Source organism: Anomaloglossus baeobatrachus, chromosome 1 (genome assembly GCF_048569485.1).
Source record: "Anomaloglossus baeobatrachus isolate aAnoBae1 chromosome 1, aAnoBae1.hap1, whole genome shotgun sequence".
Classification (NCBI taxonomy): domain Eukaryota; kingdom Metazoa; phylum Chordata; class Amphibia; order Anura; family Aromobatidae; genus Anomaloglossus; species Anomaloglossus baeobatrachus.
Genome location: NC_134353.1, coordinates 830,471,278 through 830,487,222, shown reverse-complemented (window position 1 = coordinate 830,487,222; position 15,945 = coordinate 830,471,278). Strand labels below are relative to the sequence as shown.

At 38.5% G+C, this 15,945-nt stretch overlaps 1 protein-coding gene across 14 annotated transcripts in view; it reads right to left on the bottom strand.

Annotated features, from left to right (window-relative positions):
- MEF2C (myocyte enhancer factor 2C) overlaps positions 1 to 15,945 on the bottom strand; it is a 370,333-nt gene that overhangs the window by 127,544 nt on the left and 226,844 nt on the right. The gene's annotated exons all lie outside the window — the stretch shown is intronic.

Here is a 15,945-nt window from a genome sequence, read left to right as displayed (position 1 = left end):
CACAATGTTGGCCAAAAAGTAGATTTTAATCTTCCACCCCACCTTGATGAGAGCAGTAGCTCTCAATGACTAGCACATATCTGAAGAGACCAGCCCATTTATTCATTCATTCATTCATTCATTCATTCATTCATTCATTCTACAAGGACTTACATCTCAGCTAGGTCTATTAGTTGGATGAAGGCTTCCAAAATTTCTGATTGCTAATGAAGACACTAGCAAAAAAAGACCAGAACAAGGGAGCAGCAAATTCATGAAGAAGACCTGACTGTGGAGCAAGTGTGATGAATAGCAATGGCTGCTATATCTTTGATGCAGGCATCTAAAATTGTGTCCATTCAAGGACATCTAGTAGATCACTCAACTTAAGTAAATCCCAAAATACAGTATGGGCCACCTCTTTTCTAGAACAAGTATGTCATGGTGACCCCAAGATCAGTCATAATAACATCATCAGTAATGATAATGCCAAAATCAGTCATAACACCAAATAACACCAACATCAATCATGATAACACCAACATCCGTCAAAATAACACCAACAGTCAAAATACCAACATCAGTCATGATAAAACCGACATCAGTCATGAGAATGCCAACATCAGTCATGATAAAACCAACATCAGTCATAATAACACCAACATTAGTCATGATAAAATCAACACCAGTCACGATAACATCAACATCAGTTACGATAACACCAACAGTCATAACACCAACATCTGTCATGATAAAATCAACAACAGTCACAATAACATCAACATCAGTCACAATAAAACCAACATCAGTCAAAATAACACCAACATCTGTCATGATAAAGCCAACATCAAACATAATAAAACCAAGAGTCACGATAACATCAGCATCAGTCCTGATAACACCAACATCAGTCAAAATAACACCAACAGTCAAAATACCAACATCAGTCATGAGAACGCCAACATCAGTCATGATAAAACCAACATTAGTCATAATAACAAAAACATTAGCCATGATAAAACCAACACCAGTCACGATAACATCAACATCAGTCACGATAAAATCAACAAGTCACGATAACATCAGCATCAGTCAAAATAACACCAAAAGTCAAAATACCAACATCAGTCACGATAACATCAGCATCAGTCTTGGGAAATGCTCATTTCAGCCATTTAAAATGAATGTTAATTCTTAATTACGTTCTTAATTTTCCACCACATACTTATATCTTCTTCTTTTTTCAGTACATACGGTAATTGCTTGACAAAATGGTTGTCTTAACTAAGGACACCTCCAATGTCAATACAATTGGGATTACAAATTACTATAAAAGCAAGTTATTTTTTATGACGGAGATCATATCAAATTAACACACTGTCAATATGATGCATGATCAACACTAACACCCATTTGGGGCATGACGTGACAAGCTAGCATTTTTTTTTTACACTTTTAGCATTCATGCTAAATTAATCTTACAGTCTGACACATTACTACAAAGTTAAAGGTGTATTGTACCAAAGAGGGGCTTTTTTTTTAATGAGTAATAGATATATGTATTCAACACAAAAATAAGTAGACAATAAAACACAACATACAATAATATCCCTGCATATGTACTAACCATATCTAGGGTTGTAAGAATTGTAGACAAGCTAGGCAACTGCCCAAGGCAACACAATCAATGTGAGTATCCCGTAGGGAAAGAATACTAATTTTATGGTTATATTTTTGTTATTTTTGCAAAGTAATTTAAGGAGACACCCCATGTTGGAGTATGGGTAAAATATTGAGACGTACAGTATGCTTGTATGCAGTGCAGTAGATAATATCCAACAGATGAGCACATACATTGCAATAAATCTCCAAAATATCATTTAATACATACATAATACAGATATTTAGGCATCATAAACATAGACAAGGCCGTCATAAGTGGCTCCAAATTTCATAAGGGTTGCATCAGCTGTTTGATAGATTTGGCGCAATAGGTTAAACTCTATTGCCTTGACTTTTGGATATGGGATAGACCCCACTTCATCTAAAAACAGTCATAACTATAGTAAGCCGTGCCTGTTCACTAACATGATGTTTTACATCCTCTATAGGTTTATCATTAATTTTACTCACTTATATAGCACTATTAATTCCACAGCACTTTACAGACGTGATCATCACAGTCCCCATTGGGGCTCCCAAATTAAATTCCCTATCAGTAATTCTTTGGAGTGTGGGAGGAAACCAGAGGAAAACCACGCACACTCGAGGAGAACATACTGTACAAACTCCTGCAGATGGTGTCCTTAATGGGATTTGAACCCAGGACCCCAGAGCTGCAAAGTGCTATCCATCTGCCATTCCAGCAGAGCCAGTAAACTTGTGTCTTTTTTATATATATATATATATATATATATATATATATATATATATATATATATATATATATATATATATATATATATATATATATATATATATATATATATATATATATATATATATATATATATATACATATATATATATATATATATATATAAAATGACCCGAAACAGTATATCCACATAACAGCTTATTCCGAAATTTAATTCAAAACACAGGTATTGTTCAAACACTAATTTTAAGATCTCCTTATCCCTACAACCATTTTCCAAAAAATAGTTCATGAAATGTATGGTATGTGGGATACGATGGGCGATGCTGGGTTATATGATATAACAATACAAGAGAAGCTGTCTGCTCCTCTAGATACAGATAGGAAATGCTCTGGAATCACCAGCTGCACATAAATAGTAAGAAATATTTTATGTAGATATAGTATTAGCTGCATGCAGTCATAGGTGTATGTGCTGAAAACTGCACGGTCTGTACCTCGGTCAGTCACTCTACCTACATACAATACCGGAGAGACAAGGCTAAAAATTGGGCCTGTGATGTATCCTCTGGAGTGAGGGGCAGCATCACACTAGGCAGTGCCCACTCACTGACCCGCCTGTCACAATTCTCTGGGCAGAGTACCTCACAGACCTGGAGATGCTCTGTGGCACTTACAGATTTGGCAGTGTGTCTATTCCTTTGTGCAGAGCATCTTGCTCTTGGAAATCCTCTGCAGTACTTACAGATCTGGCAGTGTGTCTATTCCTTTGTGCAGAGCATCTTGCCCTTGGAGATGCTCTGCAGCACTGTCCTTGATAACGAACTAGCAGCTTGGTCGCTATACTGGAGTCCAGGTTGCTTCTGGGAATTGCTGGTTACTCCGCTGTTCCATCTTCCGGGTGATTGCTCAGGCTTCTTTACTGAGCATGCTCCTCCAGAACTCTGCCAGTTGTGATCTCTGGCTCTGCTGTGCTGCTATAACATGTGTGTCTGCTAGTATTCTGACCCCGGACTGTTATTGGACTTCCCTCTGCCCACTCCCTATTCCTGTCGTGCATTCCTGTTTTGGACCACGGACCATTATCTGACTACGTCTTTGCTCTTTGCTTGCTCCCTTTTACTACTACATACTCTTCTGATATTGTGACCCTCGAATTGTGCCCTGACTACATCTCTGTTTACCCCTTATTATTATACATGACCTCCTGTTACCGGACTCCGGCTCTCCTGACTACCCTTCTGTTGATGTGACCCTGCAAGGTAGTGACAAGCGTTACACCCGCCATGCGCAGATGAATTCTCCAAATATATAATTATTTTATATATGAGAAACTATATATAATGAGTCTCCAGGTAATCCACTCAGGCCTGTACTATCCAGCATTTTAGATAATGTGAAATAAGAATATGGTGGGTATACAGGGATCCGGCACATGTATGAGGGGGACTATATAAAGACACAAGATGGATATATCAGGCAGCACAGTATGCAAATAATAGGACTAAAAGCAGTCATATCTACTGAGATAAAGCACTGAGCTGGAAGTATATGTAAACTGCGGAGAATAAGCTGTATACACAGGATCTGCATATACAGCATGATCCATATATAGCAGAGGTGGAGATCACACATACTGTACATAAGGAGACATGATTACCTGGATAGACAAGAACTGTACAATTGATAAGTATAAAAGAAATGCATAATATATCACTGGGATGGAGTCTGTACACACATGTATAGTAAGAAAAATAACCAGAATACACAGGATTTGTATACATGATAGGTACTTAGCACAGGGATGGAGCCTGAACACAGATCACACATCTATAGTGAGGAGAATAACCCATATACACAGGATCTGTAGACATGATAAGTATATAGCTGAGGGATGGAGCCTGTAAACAGGTCACACATGTAGAGTGAGGAGAATAACCCTGATACCCAGGATCTGTATACATGATAGGTATATAGCTGAGGGATGGAGCCTGTACACAGATCACATATATATAGGGAGGAGAATAAAGGCCGCTTTACACGCTACGATTTATCTGACGATCTCATTAGCGATGTGACACGCCCAGATCGTAGTTACGATTTGCCGAGATTGCTCATAGGTCGTTTATTAGCGGTCTCACGTAACGATCTCACAGGCGACGCAAAATCGTTCAGCGATATATTTTTTGACCAAGGCGGTCGTGTGGATGTTGTTTATCCTTTGGAGGGTGTCAAACGTAGCAATATGTTTGCTGCGTTCCAAACGATGAACAATATTTTGAAAATGAACGACGTATCAACGATCAACGATTTTCAACCTATTTGCGATCGTTCGAAGTCGCTCGTAGGTGTCACACGCAACGACGTCGCTAACGATGCCGGATGTGCGTCACGGAATCTGTGACCCCGACGACATATCGTCAGATAAATCGTAGCGTGTAACGCTGCCTTAACCCTTATTCACATGATCTGTACACATGATCTGTACACATGACAGAATCTGTATACATAGCATGATGAGTTTATAGCACAGAGATAGAGCAGGGTCAGTATGCACTACAGTAACATCAAGTGCAGACGCTCATTATTTGCGGCCCTTTGCTTAGTGCTGCGGGGGTGTTTCTGTTACACCAATCTTGAGTGGTATACTTTACCATTATTTTGCACTTAAAACTGGTGCATGTTATGAATTCGAAAACATCATATCCACTTTTCTAGATACTTTTTAAAGTTTTAAACAAGACAAACATGTAATTTCTTTCTTACTTTGCTCTGCTCCAAAATTTTGGTGTAACTGCTTTTAGAATTCTGGCGTAACAACAATAGTAAATGTGCCCCAGTGTTTATCATTTGGATTGCTGTGATGCCTTAAAATACCATTAAATGTGCAATATTGAAGCTGTAATTAGTCACCCCTATTAATATGCAATAGTCATGTCATTACAAGGTACTAATTAATGTATTATTATCAGCTATGAGCCAACATTCTGTTGTCAGAGAGCAGAAAATACTGTGCACTGTGTAGCAACACTTAACGGAAAATAAAAAAAAAGCAAAAAAAAAAAAAATCGGGCATACTGTAGAGATCTGATATTGTATCAATCCATGAGTGACATTCAATCCATAATAATATCACTGACTTGCTTCGGTGCCAAGAAAGCCAACATGTTCTTCTGGTACACAACAGATCCTTAAATATGTATAATATTTATTGGAAGGAATCCTAAACTAAGAATATCTTTCTATTTGAATTCTGTGTTCGGAACACGTTGTTATGGTGATTGGTTAGTGACATGGCGTTGAGGGTACAGACGGGCACAAGGTGTTCTTTTAATACCAAGAAAATTGGAATATAATTGCCAGTTTGGGATAAAAGAGAGGATGGAATTTTTTTAAGCAGTAAATTGAAAAAAAAAGTCAGAAGATTTCAAATCTTATTTTTTTTCAGCTACATTAGAGTCAGTTACAGATATAGTTAAGGTTACGGCCATTCTATTGATATGGGCAACCGGTGAGCCTTTGGTAACATGCCCTGATGCACTTTCAAGTGCAAGTGTTAACATTTCCTTCTAGCGGCAGCTCGCTGGGTAGGTCTTTAGCATATGTTTAAACAGTAACGAAATGTCAGATTCCAAATTTTCCAGTTTAAACCTTGTTTTTTTATGGTTGCATTCCAGATGTAATCTGATACCAAGTGCCACCCCAGTCGACGTTTCAATGCCAGCTGGTAATGCCATAGGATTATGTAAGCACTTTAAACCCAGTCAGCAGGTCTGTAACCGCTCAGGAGTGACTCCCACATGCCTTCACTCTGTGCGTTTATCCTTTTCAGCTTAAGGAGCTTTCACGCTCATTACTAAAACTACAAAGTAAATATTTTGTTAGAAATATATCACAAGTGGCACAATGCGCACATAAATATCAAAACTAAATGGGAAACGAAGCTGCGCGCAATATTTCTCATATTTGTGGAAAAGTTAGATACGATGAGCAATGATCACTCTCTTCTTTTGATAGCTAATTTTAGAAAACCTAAGAGAAACGTGAAAGAGTCCACATCTGCTGATACTGCCTAATGCAGAACACGTTTATATACACTAGCACCTGACATTAATCACTATTTTTGTTCTAGATTTTGGGTTTTTCAGCACTGACTTTTTACAATACTAACTTAATAGTGATAAATTAGATTACCTTGCATATGGTAAAGAAGTGAGTAAACTAAGGGATCTTACTTTACTAAATACAGTTAAGATGACATGGACAAGAGTGATTTAGTTTGTATCTATAAGTATAATCCAAAAAGATGGCCAGCACGGTACTCGGTTCAATAAAAAACACACCAAGGTAACACATTTCTAACTATTGACCACAGAAGGTCAGAAACGCGTTACCCTGGTGTGTGCTTGTCATTGCCATTTGTACAATATATTTTACCCTGCATATACTAGCCATGAAGATCTTTTTCACAATCTTAATAAATCCCTGAAGTGAGTGTCATGCTGGCCAATTAACGTTTTGGATTATATTCGGACTTTGGAGTGCATGTACCTAACAAGTGAGCTGACTGGATCTTTTTCTTTCCTATTTTATATACAAATATACATTTATATACTATATGTATATTTTATATAACTATTGGAGATATTGCATTGGGGCCCAAAGGCTCCAAGTTACAGTAATATATACTTGATATACAGTGTATATATATATATATATATATATATATATATATATATATATATATATATATATATATATATATATATATATATATATATACGTACACAGTATATAGTGGCGTAACTTGAAGATTGTGAGCCCCAATACAATATCACCAATTTGGTCCCCAACTAGACCAAAGTGACTGTTTGGGCCTTTTAAGCTCCAGGGTCCAGGTATAGCATTAAAATCCGGCACCTACTATGGTTATACCCCTGTGTGTATAAATATATATGTGACGCCCTGGCCTATCAGGTTGTCACAGGGTATTGTGCAATCTGCCCTTCTGCACGGTATCCACTCCTCCTTAATTACGGATCCTGATCCATTGGTGTTGCTAACAGCTTAGCCAGTCAAAATCCTAGGAACACTTTGCACCGAACCCACCAGACACACCATTGGGGGGCCGGAAGGGTATAGGGCCGCCCACATGGGGGGTTGGTATGGGAAAGTAAGAAAGTGACAGAGAAGTGAAACAGGAGGGAAAGGAGTAGGAGGTGGAAGGTAGCTCTCCGAGAGAGAGAGGTCACTGGTCCGGAGCAGGGCTCCTGGAGTTACTAGGTGGCAGACGTTGGTCTGGGCCTAGTAGGAGCTGGAACCCCGGTCGCAGGGGATCGCGTCAAGGGGCACGGACTGCCAAGGAGGGCGGCCGGCGGCCTTGAGCCATCACCGGGCAGGGGCCAGAGCACGACGGGGTACGTGGACCCTAGGCCGGGAAGTAGCTTCACACATCCCGGTAATTTACCCGACGGGGGTGAAGACTTCAAGATTCATCCCCAACCCGCTCCAAAATCGAGGTACTAGCGCACCGATGGGATAGGACATTCCTAAATACAGTCCAAAGAAATCCGTTAGCCATATGGGTGAGCGGGACCCGAAAAGTTTCAAGCTTAAGGGTCCAACTAGTGAGAAGGTGCCACGGAAAAGGCAACAGGCTAACAGCAACACCAAGGGCATGGATCCACACGTGCTCCCTCCATGCTGCAGCGGTGCTCAGAATTCTGGTTTACAAGCTGTCGGAGTTGTTATTCTTGGACTGAGTAAGTACGCTGAAAAGGCCCCTTTTCCTCTACCCAACGGCACCCCAGTCACCAACACCCAACGGGCCCCAGGGCACAAAACCCCTACCCACGCATGGGTTAAACATCCTGCTGCTACACCATCGCCATCAGGCTCCCCAACAGCAGTGGTGGTCTCCTACATTGCCACGAACCGTGGGTGACGTCACGAACGTACACATTCCCTTTACATATCTATCCCCTCTCTTTTGAATTCGAGTGTCCGCGCGAACCCCCGGGTCTGGAGACTCCGTAAGCCACTGCGGCTCCGGATCCGAGCGGCTCGGCCGCTGGCACGGGGGCAGTACACCTCTATGAATGTACATTAGCTCGTACATTATTTTACTTATCCTGTAACTAAAATGGGTGCATGGGTTGCATTCACACCCCAGCTCTGGAGCCTAAGGGGGCCCAAATGTTACCTTTTGGTCCATATGAGACCAGTACTTTTAAACCTAATACATTAAGGGTCAGTTCATTTTCTTTTTTTTTTCCTACGTCACATATGGTAAATGTAAATGGAAAAAGACTATGTGGCATTGAAAGCAAATCAGCTGCTCAACTACTGTCCAGATATAGAACAAGCAAGCAGTGGTGCACACGAAGAAATGGGTGTGGGGATCATAGCAAAGATAAAATCTAGGCTCCTAATGGATGCATACATATGGGTCAGATATATAATGAATTCTAGATCTAAAATATGCTGCATATTACATTATTTCTAGAAGATGAGGTTTTAGGAAATCTAATCTACACATTGTGGAGAAGACCTGTAGCGTAAATTCACCCGCACTGAGCATTTGACATCTGCTTTCTGCGTATTTATGTTATGGATATTCACAGTAGTTTCTAATGTAAAGGCAAAAGTCTGTGGTATATCCACAGCATTTCTGCAGACAAAAACACAGCAAATTTTCACAATTTACTGTGGATATTGCCGCTTTGGAGTTACTATGACTTTTCTGTCGCATGTATGCTTAAGTCTCTGTTTGACACCAGAACATTCCAAAATATCCATTGATCATTGTCACTATCCCATTTATATTACTATATCAAATATATGTAATAATTAGTGATGAGTGAGTGTGCGCGCCACTGTTTTGTATCTGATCGAGCATCGGGGTGCTTGGGTGTGTTCGGCTGAGTATCGCGGGTACTCGAATATGTCGTCCATCAAACAATGACCACAACGCACAGGCTCGCTTCACTGTGTGATGTGATTAGACACCCCAGAGAGAACCAATCGCAGTCATTGTATGGCTCTCACTGGAGATAAAAAAACCATTTTCAGATATAGTATATCGTAACAAAAAGAAAAATAATAAACACCCTTCCTCCCATGGAAATGCTCTCTTTATGGCTGGCTGTATGTGAGCGGAGAGGCAAAGTGACCAATCATTGACTTCCAATTATACTCGTTGCTCGAGTTTAGTCAATTTAGAGCGTCTGATCTGCTCGACGCAAGGACCGAGCACCTGAGCATTTTAGTGCTCACTCATCTCTAGTAATAATAGAAAATTATAATACATATTATGAGTACCAATATGATTCACATTTCATGGGCTGTTTCTATTCTATGTCCGCAGTTGAAGCCATTTTTACAAATTTAGTAACCAATTTAGATAATAAGGGATGATAGTACTCAACTTTTCATATACATGATCTCTGTAGTTCGGTGTAAATAGTACTCAAATATAATCTATATCTTATACTTCACATATATAGAAAAATCTAATAAAGTAATCAACTAATATGGTACAAATTTTCTTTCCTTATTTCCCTATGATGGCAGTATCTTTGCTGGTGAAGGCAACAGTTCACACGGGAGACATTAGCAACAAGCAGTAAGCGATTCATAGAAATAGGTAAAGAACACTGGAATAGACCTCTCACATCCACAAATAGATCTGCTTTTCATTATACTCACGTATTTTCATTTTCTATATTTAGTTCCTTTTTAAGGATGAAAAAAATGGCCCATGTTACAATAGAGTCAAATGGTATTGTTTATTTGTACAGCTAAAAATACATTACATATCGTTCTGCGAGCTTCATTGCCCTCCTCCCCACTCAAAAACATCATTATCTACTCTTCCTGACGTATTGTTCTGGGAGACGTGAACTTTTTGTATTTGGTTTTGCGCTGGTTTAATTTTAATGAGTTTCAGACAAAACAAATGTAATGTGTTGCGTCACACTGGTATTGTTGGTGACGGACGGACGGACAAAGTGGATGGAGGTTTATTCTGTGGCAAAGGAAAGGAAGGTGAACAACAAGAGTATCATGGTCAAGGCTCAATATTTTTTGCTTCTTTTTACTTGATTAAGGCTGCATGGTAACAAGGCGATTTGGTTATCTCCTCAATAAAATATATCCTGACTTTTTTCAGTATCTGCGCCCTAGATATGATTAACTTCTTAATACTCCATGATCTGGAGCCCGAGTAGGACAAGTATTCTCCAGGTCGGTGAACCAGCAAATTCTGACACTTTGATGCCTCCACAGAGCACTTTATGAGGAGCTTTTTGAACAGTTCAGAGGGTGGATTACCGAGCTGGTACGGACGGATATCTATTTTTTAGCTCATTTGTAAAACATGGGTTAATTTCCTGGTGACAAATTCCCTTTGAAAAAAAATTACTACTAAGCAATTAAAATCTCACATGGATTGCTACTGGATGAAACATATTAGCAAATTATCTTTAGAAAAAAAAAATTAAATTTGCACTTTCCATCCTTTTGCAAAGGTGCTTTTGTGAGTGCGATAAATGAAAGTGAAAAAAACGGTTCCTATATGTAGGTTGTGATCTAGTTACAGGAACACTGAAGATCCTTAGCACCTCGGATTGAATTTTGACTTTCAATTTAAGTTGCTCACAGAAAAGATAGATAGATAGATAGATAGATAGATAGATGGATGGATGGATGGATGGATGGATGGATGGATGGATGGATGGATGGATGGATGGATGGATGGATGGATGGATGGATGGATGGATGGATAGATAGATAGATAGATAGATAGATAGATAGATAGATAGATAGATAAGTGAATGGATTGATGGAAAGATAGATTAATAAATAGATAGCTAAATAGATAAATAGATAGATAGATAGATACAGAGAGAGAGAGACAGAGAGATAGATACAGAGGGATAGATAGATGTGTGATTACATAGATAGATAAATAAATAGATAGATAGATAGATAAATACAGTAGATGATAGATAGATGGAAGGATAAATATAGGATAGATGATAGATAGATAGATAGATGAAGTAGATGATAGACAGATCAAAGGATAAATATAGGATAGATAGATAGATAGATAGATAGATAGAGGGATACATAGATAGAATCACAGATAGATAGATAGATATATAGATGGATAGATAGATAGATAGATAGAGGGATAGATAGATAAATAGAGATAGATTCAGCCTACACAAGCAAATTCAAGCCGAGGGAGGACAGACTGTGCCAACACTGTGACCTGGAGGCCCTGGAGGATGAAACCCACTTCCTGCTACACTGCACCAAGTACTCAGCAGTGAGGGACACTCACTTCAGGAGACTCTTCCATCTCTTCCCGGATTTCAGCTCCATGAAGGAGGAAGAGAAAACATATATCCTGCTGGAAGAAGAAGAGAGCACAGTGGAGATAGCAGCGCAGTATATGAGCGAATGTCATAGACTTCGAGATAGAGAACTATGATAAGCCATGGACTTCCATAGTCCCCACCCTAGATGTGCCCCCACCGTCCCCACCCTGGATGTGCCCCATCCATCCTTCCTACAGTCCCTACTCATCACCTCCAGAGTTCCTGTCCCTATTGTACACTTGCTTTGTCAAAACTAATTTGTATTTGGTCATGCCAATAAAGCTAATTTGACTTGAGATAGACAGATAGAGAGATAGATATGTCATTAGATAGATAGATAGATAGATAGACAGAAGGATAGATAGAGATACAGCAGATATATAGATAATAGTTAAATGAATGGATAGATAGAAAGATAGATAGATAGATAGATAGATAGATAATAGATGGATCGATAGAGAGATACATAGATGATAAATGGATAGATAGATGATAGATGTGATAGTAGATAGATAGATAGATAGATAGATAGAAAAATAGATAGCTAATTGATGGATAGATAGATAGATAGAAAGATAGATAGATAGATAGATAGGTAAAGTTCATCAGACATGATTTCACCCTGTTCCATTCCTGGGTCGTGTCCTGTGTAAATAGGACAGATGTAAATCTTTGTGTGGAGGAGAGTGCGATATGTCTTTTACAGTTTTGAGAACTGGTACATTTTACTTATAGAAACTCATAAGTACTGATAAGTAATTAGCTTTGTAAAATGTTCAAAGAAATACCAAAATCTTTTGTGATTAATAATGCAGAATACAATGGATGTGTTCTTACAATGTGTTATGTATATTTTCAGATATGAAATGGGTGTGAGGCTAGATGTCTAGATGGCGCTGGACAGTGACCACAGGGATGAGAAGGCTCTTAGCTACACACATCCAGGGCCCAGTCCAGAGGGAGCACTCACAGCAAGAAAGTTCTTTTTGTGTCCTGAAGTAGACAGGGGGACCAATTTAGAGATAGACATGTCGTCTTTCCCAAGAAAGGATCTGAAGAAGCTCTGCGAGAGCCATGGTGTTGAGGCGGGACCTCAGTAATGATATGATTTGGTTTAGTGTTTTTTGGCGTTCCAGAAGTAAACTAATACCTTGTGTGGGGACTAGGCGGATTGTTAGTGTTTTACATTTTCATGGCACTTATAAGCTAATTAAAGACATATCCTTTGGATTGTCATTACTTTATATACAGTATATTTGGCACTCAGCACCACAAACAGCCCTGTAAGTCAGGAAGCTGCCAAGTTTGATGTTTATTTGACCCCAAATGGTCACAGCATCTACACAGATGGGTTGGTACAACTCCACCATAAAATCCAACCCATGAGCTGCAGCCTGTGCCCATACTTGACATTAACATGAAGGCCGGCTTCACACCTCTGAGGATCATGGTCTTTGCACAGGTTGTGATTACATTCTAGCCACGTGTGTCCTGATCTGAGCTCAACAGCCGATGACAATGTTGTGTTTGGGGCAGGAAATCTTTGCCAAGTCTACAAGTTGCATTTCTTACATGGAACATGAGACTCTGACGTAAACTATGTAGCAGTTACTAAGCTAGGGGTTTTTTTTAGCACTGGGCAAAGTAAAAAGTTAATGTTTATGTAGACCGGATGTGTTTAATGTGTGTAATAATTTCATTTACTGTAGTAGGCTCTGAATTGTACCTAGTGATACATTCTCTGCCCAATATAATTGGCAAATTAATGTATTGTCATATGTTATTCAATTAATTTCTTTTAAATCTCCTGTATATTTGACCAAACACCATGCAAATATTCAGGCTATGAGCACGTCTACCAGATTTCATGATACTGAAATGTGTCTAACCTTAAGGTCAACAAAAAGCTAATTCTCTAATGAGAAAATGGTCAGGAAGCACATTTGTCTCCATTTCCTGTCAAAACAGGAAAAGAGTAACTTCTTCCTCTCAACAATGACTTCACTTATACTTCCCACCTTCAACTTTTTTCCCCCCAGGGTCGTGATAATCACTCCTTGACTGGAGACAAAAAGGTAGCAGCTGGCTCAATTCAGTACCTATTACTGACAGTCATCTAACTGGACTCGCTCTGCAGACACGTGTGCCGCACATTTAGATATATACAGCCGCGGCTCCAGGCGTTCACCATGCCATGGCTCCCATGGAGTAAAGGAACTGCTTGATCTCAAGGCTCATTCACATGGCCCTTACAATAGACCTGTGTTGTTGTCCAGCTCAATATAAAGTGTGAAGTTTTTTTGTAATTTTCATTTTTCACTTATTTTTTTTAATTATACAATTAAAACAGGAAAAATTCTATATATATATAATATATAATATAAAAAACAGAAATAATAATTTAATTTCAGTTTCCTCTAGTCCCAGGTCCTAGTATGGTCAAACCCAATAATCATGACCAGTTTTTGCTCTTATTTTATTCCCGCTGCTCCTCTGATTATTTTGGGGTTTTTTTTCTTTGTTTTTTTCTTATAAAATCTGCTATATGCTACCTAAAATATGGGCCTCTTTATTTAATACTAATGTATAGTCTTTACCAAAGGGTAATAATATAGAGTAACCTAAACCCATGCCACCAGAGAGCACTATGAGCTCCGGCCCCTTGGCAAAGATCATAAAAATTGCTAAAAAGGCAGGTATCTCTGAAACTATATGAAGTATTTAAAGAAAAAAAAAACCAAAATATTCAGGAGAACAGTAGGAATAAAATAAAAACAAACACCAGCCACTTTAGACCTGTGATGGGTCATCTTCATCTTTTTTAATTTTTATAACCATGTTTGAACCATAGAGTCTCCATTTCTGGAAGAAAAAATATCCCTTTTTAATCATACTACAATCCATTTAGTTTTTACAAATGGAGGAAAAAATATATAATTTTTTTAAATATAATCCATAGATTTCTCAACAGTTTAAAAAAAAAACCCTCGGTGTTGACCAATCACAGAGCGGCTTTCATTTTGCAGGCACAGTCTAAGAAATGAAAGCTGCTCTATGACTGGTTGCTTTTAAATAGGGTTTATAAATCAGCAATTATATGTTTTAATAGACCTAAAAGTGCAAAAGTCATGTAAGAAAATATTAGATTATAGGTAAAAGGGAAAGTCAAAGTTCCCAAACTTTTTGATTACCATGAATATTAGATTTATACTTCTAAAATACATTTATGCCTTCATTATTATATTTGTGACAAGCTGTTAAATCTCATCCACATACGGCAGAAAAAATCCTCTCAGGATCCCGGATGAAATTGACAAAATCTGATCATGTCACCATGTTTTGCACCCTGAGCAAAGTATAAGGGATTCACCATAAATCCACATGTAACTACAGCAGATTTTTTTTCACTGGACTGACACCCATTTTGACTGACGTTTATAGATAAAGTGGAAAGATAATACCTCATACTCATAAATAGTAATTATTACTATAGTGAATATCACTATATATGGGATGAATATCCACCAAGTGGATGGAAAACTGCAGAATTTGGATTTTTTTATGATGATATATAATAGATATACCTACTGGTATTGATCTTTTTGCTAATTTCTATATAATAGATATTGACCATCTATTTGCTTTTTAGAAGATACATATTATGCTTGGAAAGATAAATCGATTAATATAGGAGTATATACAGTAATAATATCAGCTAAATATATTAAGGTAATGTCGGTAGGCATAGAGGTCTATATGTGATGTCCCCGGCTCCTTGTAGATGTCATATGGTAAGTCTCAGATGTTGCTATGCAACACGTATGTTGTCAAGGAAGATGATATCTAAGAGAACTGGGGGAAGGGGCTGGAGTTTTAGTTTAGTGTGTTGTGGGGGAGGTGGTATCATATTTGTTCAAATCTTAGAGAACTGTCCCTAACTGTGGTGAGTTTACACTCTTCGATGTGCGACCTTAAAGGACAGCCGGTTGACTACATGTAAGCCAGTTGGCAGACATTTTATACCCTGTTTAGACAGATTGACTGCTCTCTCATACAAATAGAATGATCGTTAATACAATCTTCCTGTGCAAACAGAATATCATTGTCCTTAGGATGTTGTCATGCAAGGAACGAGTTTCAATCAAAACTCAAAAATATAATTTCATCTGCCAAATTAGCATTTTGCTTGTTCGCTGAGTGATTGGC